The sequence below is a fragment of the Muscardinus avellanarius genome, assembly GCF_963383645.1.
Source record: "Muscardinus avellanarius genome assembly, chromosome: 1".
NCBI classification, from domain to species: domain Eukaryota; kingdom Metazoa; phylum Chordata; class Mammalia; order Rodentia; family Gliridae; genus Muscardinus; species Muscardinus avellanarius.
The window spans coordinates 173,953,547-173,960,109 of record NC_137786.1 but is presented as its reverse complement, the minus strand read 5'-3'; positions in this window follow the sequence as shown (position 1 = coordinate 173,960,109).

The window sequence follows — 6,563 nt, the reverse complement described above, 5'->3', positions numbered from 1 at the left end:
ACTTAATCTAGATAGCTATTATCTAGATTAATGATGCATTAATTAAAATCCCTATGCTAAATGGGTTTATGGCCTAGTAAGAGAAGCAAAGAAATAAGCAAATAAATATACAAAGCCAAGTCCATACATATATGTGACTATAGGGATGGAGTGCAGGGCATGACCAGGACAGGATTCTCTGAGAAAGAGATTTTTTATTTATTTATTATTATTTTTTTTGTGTGTGTGTGGTACTAGGGTTCCTGGAAGCCCTTCTACCTCCAGGCTACATACACTCCCAGACCTATTTTATATTTTTGAAACAGGGTCTCTTATGCCAGCACGGCTGGCTTTGAACCTGTGCAATCCTCCTGCCTCTGCCTCCCAAGCGCAGGGATTACAAGCGTGTGCCACCACGCCCGGCGAGAAAGAGATATTTAAATAAAATGAGAGAAAAATCCCAGTGATATCTAGAAGGTCATCTAAAGCAGAAGGAGCAGTAAGTACAAATAATCCTGGATGAGAATACACCGGGCACCTAAAATACCAAAAAAAGTCAGCAAGACTAAAGCTGGGTGAACAAGGAGAAATGGGGTTAAAAGACTGAGCTTAGAAATAGAGTCAAAGGTCAGACTGTGCAGGACTTTATAGGCCACAGTAAGAAGTCTGGATTTCTCAACAAGTATAGGAAGTAACTGAAGAGTTTTGAGCAGTGATATGATTTGTGTTTTAGAGAGAGCACTCTAGCTGCGGAGTAGAACAGCCTACAGGGAAGCAAAGGAAAAGAAAAGAGACGAGTTATTAAAATAACCTGAAGCCGGGCATGGTGGCACATGCTTGTAATCTCAGCATTCGGGAGGCTGAGACCAGAGGATCACGGTTCGCAGACAGCCTCAGCTACTTAGTGAGGCCCTTTGCAACTCAGTGAGACCTGGTTTCAAAAGAAAGAATAAAAAAATAGGGCAGGGTGTGTGGCTCAGAGGTCAAATGCCCCTGGGTTCCATCCCCAGAACGGCAAAAAACAAACAAACCCTGAGAGCCGGGCGTGGTGGTGCACACTTGTAATCCCAGCATTTGGGAGACTGAGACAGGAGGATCATGGTTCTCGGCCAGCCTCAGCTAGTTAGTGAAGTCTTTTGCAACTCAGTGAGACCCTGTTTCAAATTAAGAAATAAAAAATAGGGCTGGGGGTATAGCTCAGAGGTAGAATGCCCCTGGGTTTCATGCCCAGTACCATAAATAAAATAAAATAAAATAAAATAAAATAAAATAAAATAAAATAAAATAACCTGGGTAAGTGATGGTAGCTTAGATGACTGACAAAAAGTGGACAGAAGGATTTCAAGGGTAAGTATATATTTGACGGTAGAGTCAAATGGCTTAGAGATTGGATGAAGCATGGAAGAAAAAAAGAAAACTTCAAGATGATCTCTAAATTTATGGCCTGACCCAAGAAATAGTGGATTAAGAGTAATATGCTGTATCTCTCCTATTCAAAGATACACACACATGCCACTCTCTCTGGACACCCACTCCCTTCTCCAAATACTGCTTAATTAAACAAGCTTCTCAAAAGAGCTGTCTGTCTATCTATTTATTGGTACTGGAGATTGAACCTAGATGCATTCTACCTCTTAGCTACACTCCCAGACCTATTTTATTTTATTTTATTTTATTTTATTTTACTTTTTTTTTTTTTTTTTTTTTGCAGGTTTGGGCATGGAACCCAGGGGCATTCGACCTCCAAGCTACACCCCCTGCCCTATTTTTTATTCTTTATTTTGAAACAGGGTCTCACTGAGTTGCTGAGGGCCTCACTAAGTTAGCTGAGGCTGTCAACGAACCGTGATCCTCCGGTCTCAGCCTCCTGAATATTGGGATTACAAGTGTGCGCCACCACGCCCGGCTCTTATTTTATTTTTTGAAACAAGGTCTTGCTAGGTTGATGAGAGTCCTCAAACCTGCAATCCTCCTATCTCTGCTTCCCAAGTACTGGGATTACAGGTGTGCACCACCACGTCTAGCCATAACTCTCTATTTGAACTACATCCATTATCTTCTTTTCTATTTGCCAACTGAAACCTACCATTTCACCAAAAGTAGCAGACTACCAATCATCTCCATCTTGCAAAATTAAAAGGTCACATTTTTGTCCTTATTCTCTCTAGAATTCAACATAATTGAGTCCCTCCTATTTTCTATTTGAAAGAAGAAGGAAGTCATTCTCTTTTCTCCTTGTAGACCCCTCCTTCAGATAGTCTCCATTTGTCCAAGGATCAGAACCTCTTTTACTCATATTCTCTCCAAGATGAGCTCATCCATTCCCACAGCTTTACGTACCATCAGTATATTGCTGATATCCTAGTTTCTGTCTTTTTCCAAACAGCTCTCTTTCAGATTAATAACCATCTATTAAACAAACTCCCCCTGGATAGCTCTTAGGTTTGAGATACTGATGAGAAATGTAGGTGCAGTTATCTAATAGATGGTTGAACCTAACACAACCAAAAGGAGCTCTTGGTTTTCAGGGTATCTGTCATGAGTGTTAATTATATTTGTTCAATTATAATACATCTCCCTTAATAAATAGTAAGCATCACAAAATAGCAACTAAATCTATTCTGTTTACCACTGTTCACCTAGCAACAGGACTTGGTAAGAATGTGTACTCAGTACACATTCAGTTTAGTTTATTTTTATAGAGTAAGAACAGCTATTAAATACCTACTGTAAAATTATTTTTAAACTTTATAATAACCCTTCAAAGTAGGTATAAATATATTTTCTTTTTTTTCTTGGTGTATGTGAGGGGGTTACTGGGGATTGAACACAGGGGCATTCTACCTCTGAGCTACAACCCTAGCCCTATTTTATTTTGGAACAGGATCTCACTAAGTTGTGGAAGACCTAAGTTGCTGAGGCTGGCTGTGAACCTGCAACCCTCCTGCCTCAGCCTCCCAAGAACTGGGATTATAGGTGTGCACCACTATATCTGGCTAATATCTTTCATTGTGGATACAAAGCTTAAAGAGATTAACAGTCAGGTAATGAATAAAATGGTAGAACTAGGATGTGAACAAAACTAACTACTTTTAATCCCTCCTCTCCCCTGTTTTGCTATATCACAGGAGTCACTAAATGTAGTTTCTTTTATACCTGCCACTTGCTATCTGGCCTTAAAGTACTCTTGTACACCTTTTAGGCTCCAACTGGAGCATGGACTTCAGTGATCAATCCTTCTCTTTCTTGTGCTCTCTTTTCCCTTTATTCACTGGGAGCTGAGGCTCAGTGTTAGACTAGTCAGTGGCATCCCTAGGCTTTCAGGCTACAGCATCTGAGCATTTTTCCATGGCGTAAGAATGCAGTCAGCAACCACAATAACATCTGTACAGCACTTTACAAAGCACTTCCACACATTTGATACTTCATTTGATCCTCACCAACTCTATGAGGTGTTAAATCCCTTTTTACAAAGGCCAATGAAAGTAATGTGCTTCAGTGCATCTGGTCTTTGGCTCTCTGGCCTGCCAAAATTTGAATTTAAGAAAACAGAGGAAGAAGGGGAGGAATGGATCAAATGGCTCATGGGAGAAGCCCAGCACTGGGGCACCCGAGTGGCCTGAAGCCAGAAGGTGACAGGGATAAAGTCCGTTTCCCTTCCAAGGTGATGAGTATGTGGCCTACCATGTTTTTTTCATCTTAGCAGTCTAGTTCCAAAGGTAGGCAGAAAAGAGAATATAAGAAATTTTTTTGTACACAATATGCACACGTGTGGTCAGGAGATAATATGGTATAATCAGATTGAAATCACCACTAGAGAAGACTTGAGTGTAAGTCCCAGCTCTGCTACTGACCTGCTGAATCTGAGTGCCTCCTCTGCATTATCACAGTCCCTTGTACTTCCCTCTACAACACTTAGCACGTGCGGCTTCACACTCCTTGACCTGAATTTGAGGGCAGCAACTCAGTCCAGTTTCCATGTGTGTATCCCCAGCACCAGCACCATAACTAGCATATACAGTAGATGATTTAGACAATGGATGGGTGCCATACTGAAAGCTTTTTGTATATATACACACTCCACATTCCACACAGGGAGTGCCAATACAGCAGCAATCTTGCCATTCCCATCTCTGCTTCCTTCCCACTCTCCCACTTTGGGGACACTGTTCAAGAAAAACAAAACAAAAAAAAATGCTGAGTAGAAATAAGCCAGTCCAAAAAGCCAAACTTCAGAAAAGAGAATTAACTTACACGATAACCTTTTCCAGCCTATACTTTTTCTCTTCATACCCACTTCTACCCGCCCCAAAATAACCCCTACCACCCCAGACCACCCTCTTCTCCTCCAGGACTCTGTTCTCTCTCCCTGCACCCTACCCCTGCTGTCCTCCCTCCTCTTCCCTCTGCTCATCCTCCATCCCTCCAGGGCAGCAGTGCCTTATAGCTGCCAAAGGGTCACTGGCCATCTCACTAAAGGAAACTAGAGACTCTGGCCAGCCTTGCTCGGCACTCTTGCTCTCCTCCAACTCCGGCCTTCAAGCCCCCCACGTCTCCTCTTGCTTTTTCCCTACTACCCCTGCAAAACACACTCCAAGCGGAGGTGGGGACCAAATCCAGAAAAACTGCTTACTGGCAGGCCCACGGCAAAGCATGGGCAGTAAGGAGGGAGTCTGGCACTTGCAGAGGATAGAATTTAGGTGAAAGCTAAAAGCAAGAAGGTAAGTCAGGAAACAGAATGTTTGGACTTCACAAACATCATAGCAAGGTCCCTACAAACAAATAACCTACTGTATAACCAAAAATTATAAGAGGAAAAACAGGACAAGGATTCAAAGGGAACAAAAAACTGGCAGGGGTGGAGAAGATATAAGAAAAGAACAGGAAGAAGGGAGAAAGAGAGGTGAGGGGGTGGCTGGAAAAATGACCCAGAGGAGAAAGAAGACAGAGAAGGAGAGGAAAAAAGTCATGGAAAACCTGGGGAGAGAAAGAAGGTCCTGAATAATCAAGGTAATTTAGTATCTGGTCTGACTGAGTTTTTTGGTGCCAGATAATAAAGAAGGAAGGAATTACAGTGATTAAGACATTACAGTCTCAAGATCTGTCATTTACTAGGAAATAAAGAGTGTCCTAGAGAAGACTGCCTAGTTTAAAGCAGCTTTATGTCTAAATACTGACAAATTGGCCAAGACAGAGAAAACATTAACATACTCTGACCTGCTTCTGCTCAACACCAGCTCCCACACTCAACACACCTACACTCAACACTCAAGTAAGCATCCGCATCCTCCACTTCTGTCTTTCCCCTGAAGCCAATGGGTTCTAAACAGACCCACAAGATGTCATACAAAAGGCTAGCTGGAAGACAGAATGCCCAGGTAGGCTTTCCAAGTTCGCCTCTGTCTCCCAGGCTGCCGGGGGCCAACCCTGAAGCCTATTCTAGTCCTTTAACTCACTCACCTTCCCAGAAGACGGTCTGACAGCCTGGGAAAGCCAGAGTTATTTAACTCAATGTCCCTCCCTTCACTGCAGATAAGGAAACTGAGGCCCACGGAGGCTGCCTGAACAGGACCAGCCCCAGGTCTCCCGTCTCCCAGGTCCCCCCACCTCTTAACACTGAAGAGCCCCCACGGTGGCGGTGGCGCAGCCAAGCCGAGGCAGAGGAAAGCATCACCCTGGCCGCCAAGCAGAAGAGTGCTTACAAAGGAGTGGGCCCTGAAGCAGAGCAGTTCCCCAAAAGCCCAGCTTCCCCTTCACACCCTCCCCTGGCCACACAGATCCCAGCATAGGCCCTGCTCCGGGCGGCTCATCTAAGGGTCCACTCAGCCCGTTCTCTCACGAGGATCCCTTAAGGTGAAGGGAGTGTAATAATGCCCCCCCCCTCGTGTCACCACTCCCCAGGATCCGGCAGAGAACCCCCCAGGCCCAGCCCAGATGGGCGAACCCCAGGCAGGCCAGCATTACCTGGTGAGGGGACCTGGCCCCGGCATCTCTGGCGACAGTTTCCGGCGCAGAGCCGCACCTCCCGCTGCCTGGCCGGGTCTGCACAAAGCCCGGGCTCCACCAGCTCGCTGGATTTGTCTGGGCCGGGCTCCGCAGCGCAGCCGCCCAGATCCCGAGGTGCAGCACGCTCGCGCCCTCTCAGGGCAGCGAAGGCGCTGCGGGGCTGCGAAGGAAGGGGCGGGGAAGGAGGGAGGGGGCGGTAGGAGGCCTGCGCTGCTGCTTTCCGCTCTCCTTTCAGAGAGGCGCGGAGGGTGGGACGAGGCTCTCTTCCCACCTTCTCGCCCATTCTCCCCCACCCAGTTTCTCTGGGCCCAGGCATCCCAGGGCCTGCCTGGGTCCTAGATGAGCCCCCAGCCAAGGGACAGCACCAGCGCTCCTCTGAGCTTCAGGTTCTGCAGCAGGGCACAGGGTGCCTTCTCTAGACCTCCTGGAATCAGAACCAGGATTCTGTCAGATTAAACCCAAGGAGAAAGATGCAAATGGACCTCTCCCCCACCTTACAAAAGATTCCCTGGGAAAAGCCCAGCAAGACCTTGAAGCTGCTTCTAAGCAAAGAAAGCTCAGCAGCAGCTACCATTTAT